At 35.3% G+C, this 27,503-nt stretch overlaps 2 non-coding genes across 2 annotated transcripts; one reads left to right on the top strand and one right to left on the bottom strand.

The window, feature by feature from the left end:
- Positions 1-12,203: 12,203 nt before the first annotated feature.
- On the bottom strand, positions 12,204-13,306 carry LOC117685873 (uncharacterized). Its single transcript, XR_010712138.1, has 3 exons — positions 13,250-13,306; positions 13,059-13,130; positions 12,204-12,516 (listed from the first exon to the last, which is right to left on the bottom strand). It is a non-coding gene; the product is annotated as an uncharacterized protein (transcript).
- Positions 13,307-22,833: 9,527 nt separating this feature from the next.
- LOC105342298 (uncharacterized) lies at positions 22,834-24,170 on the top strand. Its single transcript, XR_010712137.1, has 4 exons — positions 22,834-22,944; positions 23,273-23,358; positions 23,492-23,579; positions 23,934-24,170. It is a non-coding gene; the product is annotated as an uncharacterized protein (transcript).
- The last annotated feature ends 3,333 nt before the right edge of the window (positions 24,171-27,503 follow it).

Genomic DNA, 27,503 nt, shown 5'->3' with positions numbered 1-27,503 from the left:
TATTTTAATTCAATTCATTTTTTTTGTTCTTCAGACATCAGCTGTGCCTGCTAAGAAGGAATTAGGTAATTTTATGAGGATAGTAAAGTGACTCTATGCCTTATTGTAACATGTATTATAATTCTTTAGCTACAGTAAAACATTAAATTATCTCTAATGCAGGCATTCTTATATATTGCAAAGCTTTACCAGTACTTAAAAAAAGAGTGTTTCACTGCACTCTATAACCAAATAAAAATTTCCTAGGATAAGTAATACATACATCTATATTAATGTATATGGGTCGTTGTCAGCTGTAGACTGTAGTAGACTCTAGCCAAGTTTGAGTGCTATGAATGTTATGCCATAGGATTGTGTGTTGTAATCAAATTCTGAAACGATTTTAACACTTTTAGGAAGGGAGTTCCAACTAGAGGCTTTAATTGCATCTTCTAGACTACAAATGTTGAGATATGAAAACATTAAAACATTCAGAAGACGCCCAAGTTCTCACATCTTCTGAACAACATATGGAAGTCTGTGAGGATGACCTTGCTTTTCATACAATCTTTGACCAAAATGCATTATAAGCCATCACCCTTTATTGCTCTGCGGACCTCATCATCTCTCATTTTTATCAAAATGTCTTCATAAAGTTTATTGTTAATTTCCTGATTTTGAATTGGAAGAAGTTTAGCACTTCTAACTGGTGGAACAACACTTGCGCTTAAATTAAGTGTACAAAATGTCTTCATCACATCCTACAAGGATGTAATTGTTACAATGTTGAAAAACAATGTAAAGAAAATCTTTTGAACGACATTCAAGAGCAAGAAATGTTGCTCCTTCAAAATCAAATAAAGATCAAGCACATAAATGGTCTTAAACTAGATTAAAATGTTAAAGCCTATAATTTTGAACACGAATAGATTCACTTATTTTTGTTTCCCTGGCACAGTTGTCCATCTGCAGGTATAGCATGTCGGGCATGGAGTCCTTAATACCATAAAAACACTCAGAAGGATGGATAACGTCATGTTCGTTGAATGGCTGCAATAAGAAAATTTAATCTTAAAATTCCACTAAATTTAATATATAAGTATCACTGGATCAGATACTCCAAACTGAAGCCCCAACTAGGTGTGTCCGTATCCTCCACATAGTAGAGGTGAATTTCGAGGCATGGACGAAGCGAGAAATGGCGGTCTTACTCTGGTCCATGCCGTCGATGATGATATATAAGTACTTGGAAGAAAACGCCTTTGCCTTTTCTTGGTGTTTATAATACTTTCTCCGCTCCTGGCTAAATAGATGGATTTAATTTTAACATATAAAAAAGTTCAGGAATGTTTTGTGAGACCCAATTTTTAAGGAAAAATACTGCATTTAAAATTGAACGTTTTCGCTATTCTATAGGTTCATATAAGAGAGCATATTTTCAAATGTAAATTTTTAAAAACAAAACACATTGAGAGTGTTAAATTGTATTTAATCTTAATTTAAAGCACGTATTTTAGTAAACTGCCTTCTGTTTCTTTAGATGTCTATCTCTTTTTATTTTCAGTGCCTCGCGTTCCCTTTGATCTCTTGTCTCCCCCAAGTGCAAATATTGCATTTGGAAAATATTTTGTTCTATTGATTGTGAATAAAATAAATGACTAGGACAATTACAAAAAGACAAACGTGAATCTTAAGGGGACGGGAGGGGTCCAGACCACCTGAAAAATTGCGTTTTCTTAAATTTACATCGTAAAACTACCGAAAACATGTCTGAGACCCTCCCCCCCCCCTTTTTATAAAATTGGTCTTGATATCCGCATGAAAGATAAATCCATTATAGTATTCATTAATTAGTGATTACATTCAAACAAATAGTGTACATGTCGATATCTTGTTATACCTTGGGTGTAGCAATATGTGAGGCTTCTTTTCTCCACAGGCGCAAAAAGTCACTACGAGAGATTGTTAAAGGATTTTACGTTTCCTCCAGCATGGTTTCAAAAACGTGTTGCTTTGTTGAACATGGAGGGAGATGAATTTGTGCTGTGTTAGGGAGTTTCTCGCCATTACTTTCTGCGTAGGTGCTGAGCCATGCCAAGACCGACATTGATTTTGATTGTCGTCTCTTTGTCCTTTGTTTGGAAATTACCTTCTGCTTGTCTATAAAATATAATTTAACAAATCATTTTTAGATAGATGATAGATCCATCCATTCATCCATCGAACCAAGCATTCAACCACTAAGACACTAAATATTATTATACTTACTAAGAATTAGTTTCCTTACTTTATTAAAAGTGGAAGATGGGATTCCTCGAATCTCCCTAAATGCGGTAAAGTATACTTCCTTGGTTACAAACACAAACAAAAAATTCCATGTTTGGGATTTATCATCTTATCTGCAACAATTAAGTTTGTTTAAAGTTTCTTAAAACTCAATATCAAGAAATATTTCTGTCTACATGCCTATATCTGTCTGTCTGTCTGCCTGCATGTCTATCTCTGTCTGCCTGCATCTCTCTCTCTCTCTCTCTCTCTCTCTCTCTCTCTCTCTCTCTCTCTCTCTCTCACATACGTTTACACAGTGCGTTAACTATATATCGCAAACACAGCATATTAATTTTTATGAATTTAATGTACATAGCGACGAGTCTTTGTTAGCGGATTTATAAGGATTTCAGATCTCCTGTTTCATTGCATATTTACTGGATGAAATATCTGGTTTCAGCGCTGCGGAAACCCTTTGTAAACTCTGCGGAAACTTAAGGTTACTTTAAATTTCCGACAGGTTTCAGCACGGAAACTTCAAGTTTCATTAAGTTTCCGTAGTTCTGAAACTTAGGCTGTCCACGAATCCAAATGGTTTCCGCAACGGAAACTTACTGAAACTTACCAGCATTTTACTTCTAATACAAGAGGCCCATGGGCCACATCGCTCACCTGAGGAACAATAGGTATGATAAAGTCAGCTTAATGGAGTCATAATACAAACAATCTGGACAATGTACAATAACACATGTAGATCCTGTATAAATAAAATCCATTTTCCTCCCTTGGAACTCGGATAGCCCCGATTGCTGCCAATATTTTCAAGAGCAGACTTTAAACCTATACACGCTATAATTTGCGTCACTTTTGAATGACAGTGAAAACGCATGTGTTTGTCTACTTATAAAAGTTATCCTTAATCTGTAAATTACAAGGGTGAATTCCATCTCGTTACAAAGATATAAATTTTTAATTGTTTATTTTCCTGCCAGGAAAATATACCTTTTCATGAATATTGATGAAGGAAGAGCAAACCGACCTCATTGCGCATGTCCGCGGAGAACTAGGTGGTCGTTATTGTTTGCCTAATTAAATATCCAACTTGATTTTTAATATGCTTAACAGTTGTTAATTTGAAATACATACATGTATAATGAGTAAAATACGCTTGCCATTTACGATACCCTTACTTCTGCATTAACACTTATAGGATCTATAAATATCACATAGGGGAAAAACACAGGTCTACGTCATTTTTTTAAAGGAAGTATTCATATCTACTCACAGGCTTGTATTTTTTTTTCTTTTGTTTGTACTCGTATATCTGACAAATTTATGCTTTACTGAAAATATCCTTTCCTTTGTGAAACTATCACAATTATGAAGATGTTGACCCTTCACCAGTTTTGGTATGATAGGCTAAATTTAGCTGTCGATATAACGTGATAGATTGATATTCACGAGGAGGCATTACTTTCCTGGCAGGAAAATAAATATTTTTTATTGTTTAATATTTGATATATTTGTTACGTGATCGAATTGAGCATTATAATTAACAGAATAAAGGTAACTTTTATTAGTAATCAAACACATACATTTTCCCCTTTATTCAAAATTGACGCAAATTATAGCGTGTATAGCTTTAATCACCGCTCCTGCACATATATAGGACCTCAATGTTACGCAGGCAGGGATGACCGCGCACCTACGCAACTCAACAGGTACCAACGTTAACGCAAGCAAGGATAACGCAAGCAGGGATGACCGCACACTTGCGCCAACAGCTCAACCTAACGCAAGCAGTAAGTGCCGCACATTTGCGCTAGAAAGGCCAGAACACCAGCAGGGATGACCATACACTAGTGCTCCGCCGCAACCACCACCTATACAAGCAGGTATGACCCCACACTTGTATTAATGGGATACAGCGCAGGAATGACCGCACACTTTGTATTGTAGGATAGAAAACACGAAGATTAGATAGAGCAGGGATATCCACACACTCAATCTATCCGTACCTGTTCAAGTTTAACCCCAGACAGTCGCTCGTTGCAATGCAATAGTCACTGTCTCTATATATGTGCCGGGCTAAAATAATTCATAGTATCTAAAAATTGGAAATCAAAAATAAACAAACTAATCCGGCCTAACCCAAAACTACTTATGCAGAACACCTTATATACACTGAATATTTATTATTGTATAAAAATAATCATCACAATTATTGGTTAACAGTGGATGCATTAATTAAAACAAGAGGCCCATGGGCCACATCGCTCACCTGAGGAACAATAGGTATGATAAAATCAGCTTAATGAAGTCATAATACAAACAATCTGGACAATGTACAATAATACATGTAGATCCTGTATAAATAAATCCATTTTTCCCGCTGGATATTCTTATGTTTATAATCATTAGTCCCTTTTCTAACAGGATGATTTTATAGTCATATCACATGTTGAGTATTGCAGTCCTCAAAAAGATCCTTTACAATTGTTTATATATGGGATATTAAGCTACATCAATCTCTAAACCTTCTTGTGAGGCCGAAGAATTGTCCTGGAGCCAAAGTCTTAACAATTATAAAGAATCATCTGGCTGATTAGTTTCTGAGAAGAAGATTTTAAAAGATTTACTCTATATATTCCTATGTAAAACTTTAACAACCCCCCACCCCCCCCCCAAAAATGTGGCCTCACCCTACCCCCAGGGATCATGTTTTCACAACTGTGAATCTACACTACCTGAGGATACTTCCACACAAGTTTCAGCTTTCCTGGAAGATTAGTTTCTGAGAAGATGTTTAAATATTTACTCTATAAATTCCTATGTAAAACTTCGACCCCCCATTGTGCGGCACCTTACCCTCAGGGATCATGATTTTCACAACTTTGAATCTACACTATCTGAGGATGCTTCCACACAAGTGTCATCTTTCCTGGCTGATTAGTTTCTGAGAAGAAGATTTTTAAAGATTTACTCTATATATTCCTATGTAAAACTTCGACCCCCCATTGTGGCCCCACCCTACCCCTGGGGGTCATGATTTTCACAACTTTGAATCTACACTACCTGAGGATGCTTCCACACAAGTGTCAGCTTTCCTGGCTGATTAGTTTCTGAGAAGAAGATTTTCAAAGATTTACTCTATATATTCCTAGGTAAAACTTCAACCCCCCCATTGTGGCCCCACCCTACCCCTGGGGGTCATGATTTTCACAACTTTGAATCTACACTACCTGAGGATGCTTCCAAACAAGTGTCAGCTTTCCTGGCTGATTAGTTTCTGAGAAGAAGATTTTTAAATAGTTACTCTATATATTCCAATGTAAAACTTTAACACCCCCCCCCCATTGTGGCCCCACCCTACCCCCAGGGATCATGATTTTCACAACTTTGAATCTACACTGCCTGAGGATACTTCCACACAAGTTTCAGCTTTCCTGGCTGATTAGTTTCTGAGAAGAAGAATTTTAAAGATTTACTCTATATATTCCTATGTAAAACTTCGACCCTCCATTGTGCCCCACCCTACCCCTGGGGGTCATGATTTTCACAACTTTGAATCTACACTATCTGAGGATGCTTCCACACAAGTGTCAGCTTTTCTGGCTGATTAGTTTCTGAGAAGAAGATTTTTAAAGATTTACTCTATATATTCCTATGTAAAACTTCGACCACCCCATTGTGGCCCCACCCAACCCCAGGGGGTCATGATTTTCACAACTTTGAATCTACACTATCTGAGGATGCTTCCACACAAGTTTCAGCTTTCCTGGCTGATTAGTTTCTGAGAAGAAGATTTTTAAAGATTTACTCTATATATTCCTATGTAAAACTTCGACCCCCCATTGTGGCCCCACCCTAATCCTGGGGGTCATGATTTTCACAACTTTGAATCTACACTACCTGAGGATACTTCCACACAAGTATCAGCTTTCCTGGCTGATTAGTTTCTGAGAAGAAGATTTTTAAATATTTACTCTATATATTCCTATGTAAAACTTCGATCCCCCATTGTGCCCCAGCCTACCCCCAGGGATCATGATTTTCACAACTTTGAATCTACACTACCTGAGGATGCTTCCACACAAGTTTCAGCTTTCCTGGTTGATTAGTTTCCGAGAAGAAGATTTTTAATAAATTTTTAATTTCGCAAATCTTATGAATGCAGTCATTACTACAATGTTTTAACACTTGATTTTTTTAAGACAGGGGTACTTTCAGGAGAGAGTAATAGGTTCAACACGGGCATGTGAGGTCTCAATCTACATTCACAAGAATTGTTCTTTTTTTTTCTCCTTTTTCATCCCTTTCTTTTCTTTCTTTTCTGTCGCCTCTTTTCTCTTCTTTATATCAGAAGCCATCATTAAAAACTGATAAAAAATTCATCTATGGTTGTCTTTTATAGGATGACCAAAGACACTCTATCCTTTATTCTGGACCCATGGTTCAGCTACTGGGTGATATCTTTGTCTATGTTTTTCGTATTCCCTTTTAAGTCTAAAAGCCATGTGACAGTCGGGACAATAATAATTTAGTTTAGGTTTCTTGAAACCTAAAGTAAAGTTAGACATGTCTGGTACAGGAACTATTTTCCTTTTCGATTGACTTTCAATCCAAGCGGGGTTATGAGCGGTAGCCAAGTGACGATCGTAATTTTCCTTCAGTCTGAATCCGACCCCATCGTGGGGACAGAAATATGTTAAGGCCGGTGACTCATTTGGAGACTTTTTCGAGAGTGTAGGGGTAGATGGTGCTTTAATAGAGGACTGATCAATAGTAATGACATCATCAAACAAAGAGGGAGCTTGAGTTGCTTTAATAGGGGTAGAAGTCATTACATTATCTGAGGTTCTGGCCGCTCCTATAGGACCTTGCATGGCCCTATCCATTTTCTGGATAGCCCTAGCATTGATAATGGGAAAAGTTGGGGTATCATCCTCAGCATAGGGAAGAGTGGCTTCTAAATCACCTTGATTTTTCTGATTTTGATCTTGACGATACAAGTCTACTTGCTCCTGAACCCAATCAGGCAAGTCTTTCCTAAGGGGAGGAGTCTTCACAAAATCTTTTTTGCTTAATTTCTTTTTGATGGCTTTCTTCGATTTGCTCTTTCCAGGCTGAGCCATTTTTTCTTTTTTCAAATTCCATTTCAATAAATTACGAATGATGACCCCTCCTAAAAACCCAGCTCCTCCTCGTTTCAATACGGCTTTCAATCTGTTATCTTCGTTGACTTTTTTGTCAGCAATCACTTTCAAATCATCCCGGTGTTTTTCAATAAACCGTTGAGTCTGTTTGTCGACAGGAATAGTTCCTTTCAGTAAATTCTTAGCTCCTATCAGAAACCATTTCATTAAGGTTTTACGGCTTAATTCGATGATTTCCTGCCTTTTCTGTGGATCTTTTTCTCCATATAAAAGTTTCAAAAGTCTCAACACTTTGTTTTGTCGTGCCATGATGAACTCAATCCAAATGAAGGTAACTCCTCGTGTGTTCAATATTTATATTCTCGAGGCATATAGACACTTAGGGTATCGAACATTTGACTTCTTAATCTCAATTCATCTGGAGTTTGTGGACTGAGATCTACAAGCAAATAACCGTGAGGAATACTAATAGACTCTTGATAAGCAGACATTAAATGAGGCATATCTAATTGTCGACTCAGCACCGTCACTTGAGATTTATCTCGAGGATTTTTAAACAGTACCAAATAATGAGCATTGAGACTAATAGTACGATGTTGATTTGCTCGATCAAATACATTTTGAGTAATGTAAATCACACTGGTATTCCTATGATGAGCTTTGCGAGTAAACCAATCGACGATAGACTCGATGGCTTTGCCTCCCATCATATCGTCAAAAATTAACAAGTGACGAATACTGAAATCAGCCACTAATTTCTCGTCGTCTTCTTGAATATTGCGTATAAACTTGACTTGATCTTGTAAAGATTCGTAAGCGGGTTGCCATTCTCGGTAACACCATATGATTTTTTCGGGGGGAGGGGAAATCCAATGTCTATTTTCTACTAACTTTTTAACAAAATGTGTTTTTCCCGATTTTGAAGGACCCGCCACCACCATGGTAAATTCATGTTTCAATTTAAAAGGGTCTAGTGTATCGTAAGAATACATCTTCACTTATGAAATAAAAAACCTTCACCTTTTCTATTTAAGTGTGTGCATGTAAGTGACCACTGGTGTTTTTCTTTTTGTACACATTTTTTCTATTTGCCCTGAAAAGGGCCGTTGGTGGTAGCCCTTAAAAGGGCTGTGGCGCTAGCCCTGAAAAGGGCTGTTTGTTAGCAGTCGCCACTACTGCTCTCCGAAGGACCGGCACAGGGGGCAGGGGTTCATGTTCCGGTACACCCCCGGGACACACTTGCAGCATACCCTCTGCTGGCTGCAGCTGCGGCACTTGATCTGGAAAAATGAAAAAGCAAATCCATAAATACCTTTTTTTCAAAAAAAAGTATTTTGTAATTACAAAGCATTTTATTATGAAATTATAACAAAACATTTCATGTTTTATTTACCTGCATGTGGGCGTCTTCTCGGAAGCAGATGACACACTCCCCCCGGCTCTCCTCCTCCTCAGCCACCTTCACCCCCCAGCTGGGGACGATGGTGAAGTGCCGCCTCGGATCCTCCGGCTTCCTCGTATGGAGGTACAGGGGAGGGGTGGCCGTTCTCAAAATGGTTCTCAAAAAAATCCCGAGGGCAGCTGAGGGGCAGGACGGCTGGGTGGGACCGGTCGGCTTGGAGATCTCCCCAAGGCCGCTGCAGCTGGTGGTGGTGCAGGGCGGTATGGCGCTGGTCGCAGAGGGCTCCCTGGCGGCGATGGTGCCGGACTGTAGCCTGGGCTCACCGGAGAGTAACCCCCCGGACTGGCAGGTGGGGAGGGGTCGGGACTCTCCGGTGAGTCCGGAATCACGATGGGCTCCCTGGTGGTCTAAAAAAAAAACCAATTAAAATATTATACCAAAAATCAATCATACTATCACATTATTATAAATGTAAAATATATTAAAACATTACTTACGGTGATACCCGGTCCTGGCGGCCGAATGGCCGGAACTCTCCTAGGAGGGCTCACAAAAGGCGATGGCGCCGCAGACCTGGGAGGCAAAGAAAATCGCACCCCCGGGCCACCCCTCCGGTAGGGAATGGCCCTCCTGGCAACACTCCGGACCCGCCGGAAGAGTGCTGCCGGTCCCCTACTGACTCTGGGCGCTGGCGGTGGGGGAGGCGACGGCGTCGAGGGGGCTGACTGCCGCTGCTCCTGCTGCCTCCTCTCCATCATCGCAACGACGTCCTCCAGTGAAGGAACGGGTCCTGGGGGAGGCGGCGGCGGTGGCAAGAGGTCAACTCTCCCCAAGTCCTGCTCTCTTCCTTGCCTCTCCAGGGGGGACAGGGGAGCATCCCGGGCCTGAAACAGACTCACAGCCTCCGAAGAAATCCTTACGTAGCTCTCCCCATCCCACTGGTATGTTACAATCTCCAACACTCTTCGAATATTAGGAACATCCGTATAAAAATGCCTAATTCCAAATGAATTCATCTTTGGGCGATTTACGAGAAATCTAGCAGACGAATGAGTGCTGGGCGGAAGTGCGCTGCTATTTATCACTAGATATGACGTCATTTTCATTTATGACGTCAGAATCTTGTACTTGAATCCGTGCCAAGTCTTAAGCAAGGCTCTACTAGCCAGGCTACCATGACAACCGGGTTTAAAGCAATGCAAACTCCCTATAGAGTCTTATAGAGTGCAAACCATTTATTTTAAATGGTAGAAATAAAAAACTATGACATAATTTTTTTTTTTAATTTTTCAGCAAACAAACATTAGAACAAACATTTATTTGTTATTTTAAATGGTACAAATTAAAAAACCTATGAAATAAAATTATTTTTTTTAATTTTTCAGCAAACAAACATTGGAACAAACATTTATTCGTTATTTTTAAATGGTAGAAATTAAATAAACTATGACATAAAATGTCAAAATTTTATTATTTTTCAGCAAACAAACATTGGAACAAACATTTATTCGTTATTTTAAATGGTAGAAATTATATGAAATAAAATTATTTTTATTATTTTCAAACAAATTATACATTGGAACAATTGTCTTTTTTAAACACAAATTAATTATTTAACAAATGTCTTTTTAACATAGGCTCTAAAACAATTGCAGTCTGTAGAATTCTTCTTTGAAAACGAAATCGGTCATTTGCCAAAGTCATCCATTCACTTGTCCTATCTTCGTATGGTATTTCCAACACTTGAATGTCCATATTAAACTTTACACTCCGTTTTCTTCGTCTATGGCCTGAGTTTTCAATTTCAGGTATAGAAATTCCAAAGCCACCATCTTCATATTGTCTATTTGTGAAATCACTCGACGACGAGCTCTCCCCTGATGGGTGAACATGCATCTCAGATACCCGAAGTTCTGATAATCCTTGTAGGAGACGCCTGTTAATTTCTCGAGTAATTGAATCTTGGCCCCCTCGCAAATCCAATAAATTGTGGCTAGTCTTCCGGGGAAAGGATTTTCTACTGCTAATATCAACAGTATGTGGGCAGGAAAATTCAAACTGGTGATGTTCCGAGCCAAAGCTAACACCCTCAATATTTTTTTCTGTTTTTCCTCGTTCATATCTGCATTCCATTTTGTTACTAATTGATAACCCTCAAAGGTAAGACTCAATATTTCGCTCATCATCAATTTTTTTTCCTTGATAGAATTATAAAAAATATTAAAAAAGCAGTTCATTATATACCCATATTTCGCGCCCCTCTAGGACTTGTGCACATTGCAAATCATGACGTCTAAAAACTTCCTCGATAGCCAAGATCCTATGTCTAGTGGAATGGGCTATTACGATCCATCACTAGTGACAGAGACCCAGGACCCAGTCAACTTAGAGATGGCTGCTTACAATTCAGTGATCAGTAAGGAAGACTTTGGGATCATTACCACGACCCAGGAAGGAATTCTCAACAGTCTCCATCTGATGAGTGACGAAATAGGAAAACATACTAGCTTGATCTTAAACAAACTGGACGAAATGAACAAAACTACGCAGCCAAAAACTACACAGGGGAAAAAACCCGGCTCATGCTACACCTGTGGAGAACCAGGTCACTATTCGCCGGATTGCCCTACAAAGGAAAACAACCGGGGCTCGACTTCCCAGCAGAGTACTAACTACAGTAGACCTTCAAACAACAATTGTTTCATCTGCAAAAAGGAAGGCCATTGGATGAAAGATTGCCCAGAAAATCTCAAAAACAAATACTGGGCAGACCAAGAACACGAGGCTCAGGACTGCCCAGAAAAAGAAAATCACCCTCCCACCAACAAAGGGAAAGGAGTCAAAGACAAGAAAAAAGCAAAAACCCAGAAATCCAATGAAGATTGGGACGAGGAAATGAAAACGGAGCAGAAAAAACCAGGCCGTATGATGAAAGTCAACAAAAAAAATGTGTTCGTGGATTCTCCCACTCGTATGAACTTTATCTGACAAAATTGCAAGAGAATTTCTGAACAATGTAATTTCCAGAGAGTCATTCTATGTTTTCTATTTTTTTTGCGCTTATTTCTTCACTTGTTTCATGATTTTTGATGTTCTTGTTCAATAAAACTCATTTCAACCTTAAACCCAGTTTTTTACCTCATTTGCATAAAAAGTGCACTCAGTTGAACCCCCAAGCTAGGCGCCTTATACTACTTACTTGCATATATTTACATTCATCAAGAATGATTCCTTATATTTCTAATGGAAATTAATTGTAATTCATAGCTCTGTAGAAACTGATAGGACTTAAATCTACTAGCCCTGTTTATCGATTGGTCTAAACTAACAGCGACCTAATAAAAATCATGGACTCTACGAAATAAGCATAATGTCAGACTTGCAAATTCGCAAAAGAAAAATGTGGCTGTTTTTTTTTAGCTAACGTTCTGATGTACATTGGCTATAACTTTAGCTAATTTTACTTACTTTTAACAATCCATTTATCAAGAAAGATGTTAAAGAAAGATGTAAATATAAACAATAAAATGTTCTCTTTGATGATTCATGTGGGTTATGAAGGTAGCTATCATTGCAGATCTGCAAATTTGCCACCGTTAAATATATTAAAATGTATCACCAAAGAAATCATTTTATTGTCTAAATCTATACAAATACCTCTTCCTCTTTTATACATGGAGATTCTTCTTTCGAGGAACACAAATCTGGCAGCTAAAAATAATGACACAACACACAAATTAAGTTGTAAGGTCATTACAGGAACCAAAAAAAAGTTGTTCGAGTACTGAGGTGTGTTCAGCAGAGAGCCCGCTCGCAAGCACTCGCTATATTTTGTGTTGCTGATATAGGGAATTTTGGAGCTCACCCTGTTGAACACACCTCGGGTGTATCTAGGTGGATTGCATGAAGATCAAGTCTCACTTACAATGTACATTATTGTTTCCAACAGTTTTAAAATGTTACAACTTCTACAAAATGGGTCGGTCAATCACTAACGTAGTTTACAACTTTGCAACTTTAATATACACAAATTTTTGCATGATAATCCTGAATGCCTCTACTTGATGGTAACGGATGCACATTTTTTTACAGTGGCCTCAAACTTGCACAAATGACCAATTTGAAAGCTCAGTCAGACATATTTACAGGTCACAAGCAATCTTTGTGTCAAATTTTAGTTTTTCTATTAATTTCCATTACAACATAGGGCTTGCATGTTTAAATTAATATCAGTGTATTCTAACAAGACTTACATCATCACTCTGCATAATGGAACTCTTGATTTTTCTTCCCAATGGCTTGTTCTCTCCACTACATTTAGAGGACTACAGAAAGAAAACATATTAAAAATATATATAATACTTCTCACCAAAATCTGTATAAAGACAATGAATCATTACCCTAGTCTCTGCGTTATATACATACTGTAATAAAACACACTTACTGGTAATGAAACTTGGGGCAATTCCACATCCGACTTCACAACCTTTGAAAAACAAAAGTGTTACTCTATTAAAAAGTGCTATTTTTTTTAAAGAATACATCAGTGAAAATTATGAAATGAAAGATTATATAACAATTTAAGTTCATTGTCTTATCACAATCAATAACTTAAGAGATTCCAATTTTACTCAATCTTCATTCTGTAGAAAATATCTCTGACAGTTAAGGTAAACTAGAAAAAATTGAGATTAAAAAGCCAGTTATACCCAATAAAAAAAAAGCTTAAAATTTTCAGCAACACCCTGCTTCAACAACAAAAAGTAAAAAAAAAACCAAATTTTTTTTCTCCTCTCATTGAATGAACATTTTTAGTTTTTTTCAAAAAATAGACTACAGTTTTGCGAATGAAAACTTATTCTGTTAAGAACGTCATTATATTTTTGTAAAAACTGTAAATGAAGAAAAAAACTCACATTCACCTATGTTTTAGTATTAATTGAAGATATTTCTTTTACAATGAATTACAAAATAAACACGTCGTGTGAGAGTATATTTATCACAAAACAATCCATTTAATGTTTTTATATTATATTGATTTCACGCAAAATGCATGTATGGACTATTTTAAATGGTTCATATTCTTGAAAATTAGACGTGAAATATTAAAAGCTGAGGGTTTATATTTCATATATTTGGCAAATTAAGACGATGGATAAATGTATGACAAATAAAGAAAAAATTAAACCGCTCTTTGATCGTTAAAGATAATTGTCACATGAAAATGATAATTTTATGAACAATTTTTTTGCATTTATCGAATAATTTTCTTGCATCTGAAATACATTCTTGTATTCAAACAAAATTGCAAAATCAGAAAATATTGATCGGTAAAAATCCTATTTTAGATCTCTTGTGTTTTGTTATTTGTATGACAACTTCAACTATTTCCATTCCAATATTATGGGCAAACAAAGTATGCTATTGACACACATATTATATTTTAAAATTAATTAAACGACACAAATCGATGTAATTCACGGTACACAATTTCATACTAATTTTTTTTTTACAGCAGATTCAAATGAGGAATAGTGGTGATAAAGAGAAAATTTAACCCAGAAAAATAACTGTTACTTTCTAGCGTGTAGTTCATGTGTAAACAAAGGAGGTATTACCAACCGAAAATACGAATAATATAGCTAAAAGCATGATCACAAGAATACAAGTAATGAAGATACTTACGTTAACAACACCAATGAACAAAAAGTAACCTTAAAATACTCCATTGAACTCGCACAATTCATGAAAACAATAACAATTCTCCTGAAGCGAACTAGCCTAGTCCACCATCACTGTCGTGTATCCGCGCCGGTAGTGACATGTTTGGATACCGTGAAAATGGCGTATCCATTGCAAAAGCAATGAGTGTTGTGTCCTTTTATCTATCGACAATTAGGTAAATATTAATTAAAACAATCGTAACAGTCGTTCATATTTTTCTTACGGTTTTGCAGTTGATAAGAGCCAGTGTTATTTTTGTTCATCGTAAATAAAAACGACTTATTTGTAGGAATATCAATCGTTAATGTGCCATTTTAACGCTAAAACCAAGATCTATTTCGAGATAACGTAGATAATATAACACAACCTGAAAATCTGAAGCAGCCAAAATTAATTTGAAAGATTACTCTAACCAAATGAAATCACTTCAATATATTTTTAATACACTAATATGTATAAAAATAGCAATAACTTCATGCACCTGCTAAATAAAAAGTACGGTTTGGATTAACGAATTATTCCGGTTTGGATGCTAAAATATAAATTGTGCAAATGGTACGGTTTAGATAGTTTTAAGATATAGCATTTTTTATATTTCAGACAAAAATGAAACAGTTTGCCTTTTATCGGTGTGCAACTGTGGGTCTGCTAAGTCATATTTACTCTGTTGTTAAAAATAGTTGGTCCAAAAATCCAAGTGATGACGAGACCTGAGTAAACGTCGCCATTTTTTAAATCATAATTTTCACCAGAAAATCAAAACGATAAATATGTATCTATGTATAATATGTTTTACGGTGTGACCGTTGGGGCGAGCGCAGAAGGAACCACACTTCTGTCATCATTGTTAAATGCAACCCGTGGACTTGCCCTAACCAAAAAACTTTGGCTTTGTCTCGAAAACTTTTACCACCGCAAGGAACCCGAAATTATCAAACTTTTATTCCAATGGCCCCTTCCTAGTCTTATACACTTAAACAAACTACCACTGAGCCTTAGTAAAATGTTAAACAGACTTACATTGTATTAAAATATTTTGATAAACACAACGCCGTTTTTTTATGTAGATACAATTATGTTTTATCTTTTCTTTACCTTTTAATAATGATCATTAAAATCAGTAAAAATAAATTGTGTTTGTTATTTCTCATTTTGTTCCTTGTTGTAACCCGTGTTTTAATTATTTTCCTCAGTGACATTAATTTTGTTTTAAATCTTTTTAATTTTTGTACGCTATATACGCGTTGTAGACATGTGCCCTCACCCCTTTCTTATAGTGTGTGATATCCAATATTATTTGACCACATATGCAACTATATAACAAATACATGTACCGGTAGATATTTTAACAGTTTAATTCTTTTCATTTATCTATTCATTACAAAATGACGTGGCTGCACGTAGATCTAATAATGATTGGACCTTTCTTTCTTAATAATTTTTTGTCACCTACCTAACGTATGCATATATGATTGGATCAATATGACAATAACTTTAGCATGGACCTTGCATGTGTATTTACTAAGCAAAAAAAAAATCATCAAAACAAAACTAATCAGCCACCGTTAACACTGATACTGAGTACTTCCTACATGATCCAGTACATATGCTTGATCCACCTCTAAATGTATCGCAGGAAATTAAAACGTTAAAAATTTCCTCCGTTCGTACACGTTGTCTATGGAGCTCGTTGTCTATGGAGCTCGCTACGCGAGCAGCGCTTCGCGCCGCCTCGCTGCGCTCGCTATTACTGATCAAGATGTTTTGTTGATTTTTTCAATGAACAAACTAAAATAATAAAATTGATTACACAATATACCGGTATTTTACATTGCGCTGATTTCATTTCCAATGTATATTGCTATTCTGTTTATAATTTTGTACATGTAAAATAAAACAATGAACATGTTCGTTAAAATCCATAACCAATAGTTAGTTCTTTTGTACTGCAATGACAAATCATGGAAGCTAATGCTTACGAAGAGGACATATGCACCTAAGTACAGCGCATGCGTAGAAAATGAACGAATAACAAAATTTACAACATTATAATTTAGTTTATTGAAAAGTAAAATTCTTTCTTTGGTGACTCGTGTGGGAATTTAAGGTGGCGATACTGCAGAAAAATACAAAACTCGCGTTGGTATTAAACATGAAAGTATAATAATAAAAATGTCATCGTAAAAATTTGCCAAAGCGCGGTTTTAAGGCTGTTGCAATCTAAAAAGTTGTTTGGAGACATTTCAATTATTAATTAAAAAAATTAGACAAGTGTATATAAATAGTAATAAATACAGGTTTTTGGCATATGTGATACAGATGACATCACACAACTCGCATCGGCCTCCGTGGCTGATACAGGTTATTAGCCCTAGGGCTCATATGGATCCGTATCACACCCCCTGCAGAACTCGTCTGCCCATTTCGTGCTGGCATTTCTACATGTTTACAGACTAAATATAAAACATTTGTTACAGTCGACATTTTTAAGTGCAGTTGAAAACTTCAAATGCTAGCAAATGTTTTGGAGCAGTTAGCTTTTAAAGCCCGGGGAAATTCCAGTTCAGTAGCTATATGTTTATTAAAACAATTAGATCATATATTTTTATATAATATATGTACATACTACTTTCACATGATATTTAAAATCAAATTGTTCAAGTTCATTTTACTAAGTATGTAATAAATATGATAATAGATACCCCTTTTCCATATCACAGCCTGCATCAGCCCTTGACCAATATCACCCCTCGGGCCTACGGTCCTCGGGCTGATATTGGAGTTGGTATAATAATTCTGTCTTTTGACTGATCTCTTTTGAATTTTTTTTTTCCAGACATCGTTTACAGCATATAAAGTTAGCCTCATAACTTAATCAAAACTGTCGTAAACACATGTTTATATTTGTGTCGTAAAGATTTTGGTAAGGCTGAATCTTTCTAAATTAATATCGATTGAATGATTATGCAACAGACTTAACATGTCTGTAAAACACTCTGTATGCAATTTTTATAATTAAGACAAGTTTACTTATTTTGAGCTTGTATTGTGTAAAATTGAAATTCAAATTACTTTATATAAAGTTTTGTTGACTTAAATATACAAGTCTTTCAACGTGTATGTTTATTTCTTTAAACAATGTGAATTCAAAGGTCAAATGTCACACGACGATCTCCATAATATTGAAAGCATGCTTTGCAGTGAGGGCATGGTAATCGCACAGTAGCGATGCACTATCCCCTTCGCGAAAATATAAGTAAAAGAACAGTTTAAACTCTTATATATTAACCACATCCAAACCGTATCAGACGCGCATCCAAACCGATCCTATTTGGAAAAACAAGGTCATCCAAACCTGTTCCGTTGTTCACAATTAATCGACATAAACTGCCTATTTACATAATTTTCACATACACTTCGTAGAAATTTAAAGATTGAATATGCTTTTAAATAGATTTGACGATCTCATTAATGTAAAAGTTAACAATGTAAGCGTTAAATAACACGAAAACTTATCAAGAAACGAACGATGCCGCCATTTTCACGTTATCCAAACATGTCACTACCGGCGCGGATACACGACAGTGACCATTGTTTTCCAGCTAAATAAACCGCCTGACGTCACAAAATGTATATACAGTTTGAATGCCGGTTTTAGAGCCTGTTAAAATAGAAATTCCAAAGTCTTTTAAACACTACTGAAAAAATCATTGTGATATCTTCAGGTTATATCAATTCTTTACTACTTTAACATTTGCACTCATTCTTTTATTCTTATAAAATTAGAATTATTAAACGAAAGTCAAAAAATATGCGTGTCGACATTTTCACTATGATTATCAAGGTGGCGATATATACTTCCTAGGAGGGTACCCTCCTTCCAAAGATAAAAACACGAAAGCAGATAAGTTTAAAGAAACCAAAGCAGAGGGTTTTTTTTACAATTAAATGTCAATCTTTCGAATAATACCAAGAAAAACGACATTCAGTAAGCAGATCATACCAAACCAGAAGGTTGCGGAACAATGTCAACACCGATGTGTTGACATTCTTCCGGGTCGACATTGATGCTATGTTTATCCGACGCAGTGTTGACCTTATACAGGAACCTCGTGTGTGTATATATATATATATATATATATATATATATATATATATATATATATATATATATATATATATATATATATATATATATATATATATATATATAGCTGTAATGTAGTGTAAGCATAAATTTGTGATTTAGTGCAATATGCCAGTACTGCTTATCAGGACAAAACTGAATATGAATTTATTTTTTTTCAAAAGTAATAAATTAAGATGCGCATATATTTACCACTTATATCTTACACGATTTACATGCATGATTTAAACATAATTTATAAACATTAGCTTACAATATGATATAGAATGAAGTATCTAGATTATTTTAAACAAATAAAGGGATCTAAAAATGTGGCTTGAGGAGCAACGTTGATCCTAAATTGTATGGATCTTTTTGAGAGAGTGTGGTAGATAAAAGTCTTAGTGGATGTCTCATCTACCATAGTTCTCATGAGTTTGAGTACAATATCAGGAACTGTGTCTGTAGTGGCCTTTTGTAGGGATGGGTATGGTTTGTTTGGCAGGAATGTACCTTCTGACAAGTGAAGCACTGAAGCTTCCTAGCCAAGACTGTCACAACTTCTGGCATAATCCCACATAAAACTAGGCAATAGTCAGCTCCAAATGGCAATTCCACAAGACCTGCATTCTATTGTGAAATGCGATTATCTTAAACATATTGAAAAGGAAAACAATCTACAACCCATCACTTGGTTAAGATAAAATTGTATCCATAATTTATTATTATATGCTCAAGAAAATATAAAAATGCATTCATTATTATATGCTCACGTAAATAACATGAATTTGATTATCAAGAAGTATTTCTTAAATACACTATACCGGTACTATTAAACTCTGAAGGTTTAAACCATACCCTCTAGCCAGATAGATCAAAACAACAGCTAACATTTTTTTACTGGATGATGGTACTAGGTACATGTATTAAAAATGATGTCTTCATGTTTACTGCCAATTTTTTGTGTGTAAGATTTACTGTTATTTGTATTTGCATAAAGACATTCAGCATAATATAATATATGATAGTATTAAAACCACGAATGGGTACTGCCCAAAATTACATATTGTGATATATCAGGGGGTTTTTTCTAAATAAAAAACATAACTTTATTCAGAGATTGAAATACAATTAACAGTTAGTAAATGAACATACATATACTTAAACAAATTATAAAATTTAAACGGTGCTCTGCTGATCGAAATGTGAAGAAATAGCGAGAGGTAACTGGCGTTATGGATGAAAACGGTTTCCACCTGACTGAGATTGATATCACAAAACCGCGATGATGTGGATAGGTGAAAATGTATACCGCGAGGTTGCCAAGTCTTACCTGAGCTAAACCGTGATCAATTTCTCTACACAGGGACTCGCAAAATATCAACAATTTTCTCCTTGATTCTAAGTCTCACTTTACCATTATATGTTCCTTTTTATACCCCCGCAAACGAAGTTTAGGGGGGGGGGGGGGGGGTATATTGGTTTCACCCTGTCCGTCTGTCTGTAGACGCAACTTTTATCCCCCCTAAAGAATTTTTTATTACTGCATGGAACAGTTTGAAAATTTGTACAGATGTTGAACACCATCTGAAGATGTGCACCTGCAATTTTTTTTTAAGATCAGACAAGATTTAACGATTTTACGACAGTTTTCATTTTCCTTTTTCTATATATTGTACACTAAAATGTTGAAAAGTAAGGGAGGTAATCCTTACAGATTTTATTAATTATTTAATAGAAAACACTCTAAAATAAATTTATACGAATACATCCAGATGGAGGTTTTTTGTCTTTATGTCTTCATTAATAATTTTTTTTTTTTATAAGTATTCTATTAACTGACAATGCAAAGTTTTTGTTTGTCAATGATAAATTCTCAGGAGCTAATAAGAACATCAAAGACAAGTGTGGCTGAATTCATTTGTCCCAAGGGAGCCATTATCTGAGCCATGGTTCAGATGGAGCATGTGTTTAGGGGAAATTGATAATCTGTAAAATGGGTGATGGTTTTGGGGCTATTTTAAAACTGTTTCATGTAAACCAAAAAATCTATCATTATAAGGAAATAAATAATATCATTATTAATAAAGAAGTTAAACTATTTTTAGAGGTTGTTTAAATTTATTTGTGAAGTAAATTGATGAAGTGACCCTATTGGCATTAATTTAAATGAAATTCAAAATTACTGATATGATTGTAGTGTTTTGGCAGTTTTAAAATTGTTTGTAATATTAAATTTTCTTTTTTTTTTTTTACATATTTTTACATAGTATGGTAATTATGGTAATGTTTTGGGAGTTTATTAAATTTAACAAGCTCATCAAAGAAAATCATAGTCCTATGGGATCAATTTTCTGATATGGAGTTCCATTGTGCCATAGGAGAAAGTGAGGAAAATTTGAAACAACTAATTCCATCTGTCAAGACTCTTATTAGAAAGATATTGAAAGTTTTATCAACAGTAGAGCATTGCTTGGCTACCGGTATTTCCATTTACTGCAAAGGAAGGGGTTATAGTCGTTTTGTTGGTTTTTCTTTAAATCAATTAAATTTAAAAAAAAATATCAGATACATACATTTGTAAATGTATTACTGTTATAGATATGTTTTTATAGTGAAATTCTGACAATTTTGATTTTAATTTTTCTTTGTTTTAAACTAATTTTTTTTTTTACAATTCTAGAATTTGTTTTTGTATGTGTTCCAAACCTTAATTATTCAAGTATTTGTCCCATTTGAATTAGCCTTGCGGGGGTATTAGTCCCGTTAGGACAGTTCTAGTTTTAATGTGAAACTTAAATCAGAGGTAAGCTCGTCTAAGTTTTATGGCCCCGGGGCCTGGTACCACCATCACTTTTTCAACAAATCTTGCAAAGTAATAACTCCTGAGGAAATAATTTCCTTTACCTTGTTCATTGGGTTATTACTATTTGTCGAGTCACCAAGAACATCTGTAGTAGAACTCGCTGTTGTTGAACATTGTATGGAGAAAAGGTGGTGCTTGACATAAAGTTCTTCCACGTTCAACTTTGGCTGGCCTGCGTAGTTGTGTTCACTCACTTCTTGAATTTCTTGCTCATTTTCTTTATTGTATTCCGTAGAAAGGAACAATTTCTTGCCCCATTTTCGGGTAGACAATGAAGAAGTTCGTTTTATTTTGGGGATACGGAATTGATAATAATTATATTTGTCTATCCTGCTGTAAAGAAATATTTGCTAGATTTGCTTTACATTTCCCCCGCAGTTGTCTATTTTATTACGGGCCGCCAGGAGGAGGTTTTCATTTTTTTCTCTCAAAACAATGTATCAGGATCTATATACGGGACATTTCACAGGCCAACTAAATACCTGAATGACATGAAATTTTATATAAATGTTATAGTTGCTGCGTCGAATAAAATGGCTTTGTGTGTGTGTGTGTGTGTGTGTGTGTGTGTGTGTGTGTGTGTGTGTGTGTGTGTGTGTGTGTGTGTGTGTGTGTGTGTGTTGTGTGTGTGTGTGTTCTATAATATAGTTTTAAAAATATTGAAATAACATTTTTACATTTAAATAATTTGAAGGTATGTAAAGATAGTTGCCATTGATCTGCTATTTACCTGCAATTATTGTATTGATTGAAGATACTAATTTTACAGAGGTAAGATATATGTTAAAATAACGTTACACACCGTGGCATCCGCCTTGAGCTCAAATCCATAAGTTTGATGGTAAGTTGTGTTAAATATTTTATAACACTTTTTTGTAGGGAGTTTTTCAATATATTGTTTTTTGAATGGTGAAATATTGGCTATCGTCTTTTCCCCCTTGACAATAGCTTGTACAAAATATTTAGTCGATTTCCCAGAAGGAACTATCAAGACATATCATGTGACTGTCTATTCAGGGGACCACACTAATTGGCATTTAGCCACCGTGTCATTTAATATCAAATTTATATAATGATGAAATAACTTTAGCGAAATATTTTGTTATAATTGATCATTGTCTAATTTGAAAACAATATTTCTACTTTGATATTTGCAAAACGATATCCCTGTATTAACCGCAGGTCTGCAGAAAATATAGTAATATAACCCAAACACGTGTTACTATGGTACTCAATTGGTAATATAAAACCAAGCTGTTCATCCAGACACGCGACCTATATATATATATATATATATAACCTAGAGGACTTGTCTTAGCGCGATCAATGACTGAAATTCACAGAGTGTGACAGATCTACAGAATGGATATTTCACGACATTTGTTATTTGTGTTAACCATTGTCCTAGCGAAAACTACAGCAGGTATTTATTTGCTGGCACGTTCTATTCAACACGTATGCAAACAATGAATCTAATGAAGTGTTTAAATTGTATAATAGTTTTAAATGGTCTTTGAATTTGTTTATCGTAAACCTTTCTTTTTTGCTCACTAGACACTTCTACTATAAGCAAGGTCTTTAAGGAAGCACATGTAATGCATCAATAAAATGTAACGAAAATTTCTTTACGGAATTTTAAAACACGTACCATAATGCGTTCATATACTTAATATTTCAGTTTCATTTGCCTTATTTGAATGTCAGTTTTCATTACCGATATTGAACAAAATAAATATAATTTGTATTTAAAGGTAAAATTTGTCAAAAAGGATGGGCACAATTTAAGAACAGCTGCTATTATTTTTCATCCGGGGACGCAACATTTAAAGACGCTATGGTGAGAATGAGTATTTTATTATGCATTATATATCGTTCGTTCATTAAGTAGAATGTGTACCTGCGCGACCTAATGTTTCTAAATTTTTCAACTGAAATCAAAGTAAACTAGTAGTTTATTATTTTATAAACAGATATCCTGTATCTCCATTGGTGCTGGTCTGCTGGAATTCCAAAACAAAATAGAAGAGACATGGGTGGATTTACAAATCAAACATAGAGGTAATATAAAATTTAAGGATTATATTTATTGTTGACAATCATCTGACATGCTGAAAATGTTTTTTTAATATTTATTTGTATATTATATACAGGAACTATAAAAAAAAATTAAATGGCAAGTGAAATGAATAATATGTATCAAATCGTATTTTAGAGATTTATATACGTCATGGTTTGCGCTAATGAAGGGCGTTTAAAACATTACATTTCATTACATTACATATGACATAGAAAACTTCAATGCTGAATATTCGATAATTTACCCCCTCAACGGAAGAGGGCTACATTATGAATTGTATTACATGTATGGAAAACTTAAGGAAAATACAATTACCGTTCTCTGTTTAATTCCAGGTTATACTAAAGGTGTCTGGTTGGGATACAGTGACATTCAGAAGGAAGGTCGTTATGTTTCTATGTCCAATGCAGAGGAACTGGGCTACAACAACTGGCATAAAACGGAACCCAACAATGGTGGTGGCATTGAGCACTGTGCTGCTATACATGTCCAATACGTTGGCTGGGTCGATGTCCACTGTACAGCAAAATTTAATTTTGTATGCAAGAAATAAATGGCTTGATAAATGTTGTTCAGTGTTTAACAGTAAGTTATACTTTAATATTTTGGAAAGTTTTATACTCCTATAGATATAAATTTGGCAATCAATACAGGAATGTTTCACGGTAGCAAATGAATGCGTTAACTAAAAGGCAATAATGAATGTTTAATACATTTGCAAATAACGGCAACTGCGTTGCATATTTTTATTGTCATCAGATATTTTTAACGTTTAACATTTGCTCATTTCAAATAAGAAAAAATGGTGGTGACAAAAGAGTTTGAATACTGTACATATTTAGCTGTTTATAAAATTAATCATGTTAAATCATTAACATTTTTAATTCACGTAACTCATGAATTTTAGAAGTTTTATTGTCACCAGGTAGCTGTGAAACGTATATGGCTTGTTTCGGTGGTAAAAAAAGAAAGACTCGAGCTTAGTTTACATAACAATCAATTCTTACCTCTGTATTTCGCTTGTAACTTGTCTTTAACATTCAATATTTTGGTAAACAATTTGAAATGCACATATAAACCATTTTATACATAAAAAATAAACATAATTTTTGATCTAAAATCGTGTCAAAGTCCCTTTAAGGGAGGAGGTGCATAATAAACCTGAAAACGGAGAACTCTATATTAGAGAAAAAATAGCACCCAAAATGTTCAAAACCAACAGAAATGACAAATCAGGAACACTAACTGAATTAGACAACACAGTGTATATGAGAAAGACCCCACAGACAAAAATCATTCAACTGATGAGAGAAATGCACAAAGACCATCAACGGGAAACAGAGACCAATGAAATCCATACAAGATATCTCAAGAATTGGCATAACCATTCGGACATACTGAACCACATGAACATCTCCATCATGGTCAGCACGCTGTATGATACTGCCTCCTTCATCACAGATGAAGAATACAGAACCAAGTTCCCAGAACGCCCATCAGCAGATGTTCAAGCTATAGTTGAGAAGCTTTTCCTCTACGTACTTGGCCAGTAATCTAGCAGCGATATAGACCAGTTGTCATACATTACAGTCCCGAGTCCTTGAGTGTTTACCTGTTCGCCATTAAAACATACAACGATGTAGAACTACATAAAATGAAGAGAAATTCGTGTTTATTAGATATGTGTATGTAATGAACATATATTAAGCACGATTTCAATCTTCATTTCTTATAATAAATGTATCTTTTACAGGGTTTACAGGTACCACAGAATAACTCAAAGATAAGAGTTTATTTCTTTTCATTCTACCAGCTAATCCTCTTTCTCTGAGCGCGGCTGATATCATGAAAATCAAGGATTGTTGCATTCGATCTAGGGCGCGAGAAGCAGCCACATGACACAGCGGAGAATTCCAGAAGTTATATGGCTACGGAAATCGTACTTGAAAATTTATTGATCTATTTCTGCTGCTTCGTTCGAGTAAAAGTTTGGTTGTGATAGTGTAACTGGATGGACTGTGATTGAATCTTTGATATGATTTATTGTTTGTATTGCATTGTTGAAATCAGATATTTTTTGTCGTGTTCTGTGTTACAATGTAGACTGAAGGTCGGGTCTGAAAATCCAGCTGCTACTTTGTACCAAATTTGTGCGGACATTTTGAGATAAATGCGAAACAACGGGGTTACCAACATGAACGTTTTGGATAATAATGATAAAAGATTTTACAAACACTCGATGCGAGAATGAAAGAAATATCGTCGAAAGGAATCGATCTCAAGAGAAAACAAGCAGATAATATTTCGGCTGGTGACAAATAGTTATTGTGGGAAAAAGATTTGTTAGGGGGTGCAACTTTAAATTCTTTGTTAAATACAGTTTTCTATTATAACTACAAGTTGTTCGGACTTCGCGGATTAGACGAACACCGCTCCCTCACACGTGATCAGTTTAGTTTCAAAATGCCTTAAAACGTGGAAAAGGTGGATGTATGGCAAAAACAAAGAAACAGTTTTCTGTGGAATGTGGAATCATTTTTATTCGTGGGAGTCAATGAAATTTACTTGGTAGTGTAATCGGGGTTATTATGAAAAGTATTAATCAAATGGTTGTGTTTATTTTTGTGGTGATGTTAAATCGTTGGCAACGGTTACCCATGAAATCCACAAACATTGATCTCCCCAGAACAATAATGATTCTACAGGATATCTGGCATACACCTTTGTTATCATGTAAAAACTTTTTTTAAGAAGATAGGGGTTAATCATCTCTGTTCATGTTGTCATCAAAGAGTTTTTGGTCCAAATCTATTACTTTTGGAGGCAGAGACAAGTGAAAACCCTTGGCTCGCAAGGATGAGGGTCCACTGTCCAATTAGCAAAGACTGTCGACCCTTGACGTCACATTCCGCGAAAACGTGTTATTGATTAAAAGGGGTATAACAACACAGTCGTTGACTGTGTCTCGGGCAACAGTTGATCTGTCAGACCGGCTCGCAAACTGTTGCCCGCGGCCTTAACAGCAGTGGTGTAAGTACTGAGGTCATATGTCATAAAATGCACATTTAATAAAATTCACCAACAAAGCAGAATAAAAAAAATAATTATTCATCTAAATGGTTCAAGAAAGTGCATAATGTGAGTTCCTTTGTATATCTTCAGGTACATTACCGTAAATCCAGGAGTTTTTTTTGTGTGTCACAAAAGTCACAAAATTTGCTAAAATTGGAAAAATGTGTAACTATTTAAAATTTGCACCAATCATTGTTTGCTATTTAAAATCTTTCTGCAGCAATCAATACGGGTAATATTTCTGTGTGTTGCATATTTTGCGATCTAAAAATGACTGCGGAAAAAGTGAAAACTGGATATACAGTATTTGCCATTTACGTCAAGCTAATGATGGGCATATATGACATATCGAGGATGCAATCTCTTGTGTACATATATATTTCTACAATAAACTGTGTTTATTTTCTTTTTAGGAGTCATGCTATGGTGTATTCAAGGGTGCAGTATAAATTGATGGAGTGTGAACATTTGCAAGGGTTCAGAAATCTCAAGACTTGAGAAAGGAAGAAAGTTCCCTTGGCTGTGCATTGCATCTTTTTACCACTGCGTACGAATATATACCAGCCAAAGATATTAAAACATCCTGTCCTTTTATTCATGATTGTTTCAAAGGGAAGTGCAGAGTCTCTTACTCGATCTGGATTCTGAGTGATTTTATTAGTATTGTCCAACAACTAAAATTCGTTTATATTTCACCTATAATCAGAGTTATAGGTATCTTGTGCATATTATATAATGTTAGTATATTTAAGAAATGAACTCGGTGTCTACCCAAGTTATACGAGTATAACCTGGGTTGGGGCAATTTACGAAGCGAAGCGGATTATAAAAAA

Source organism: Magallana gigas, chromosome 1 (assembly GCF_963853765.1).
Source record: "Magallana gigas chromosome 1, xbMagGiga1.1, whole genome shotgun sequence".
Lineage (NCBI taxonomy): Eukaryota > Metazoa > Mollusca > Bivalvia > Ostreida > Ostreidae > Magallana > Magallana gigas.
This window is presented reverse-complemented; position numbering and strand designations above follow the sequence as displayed.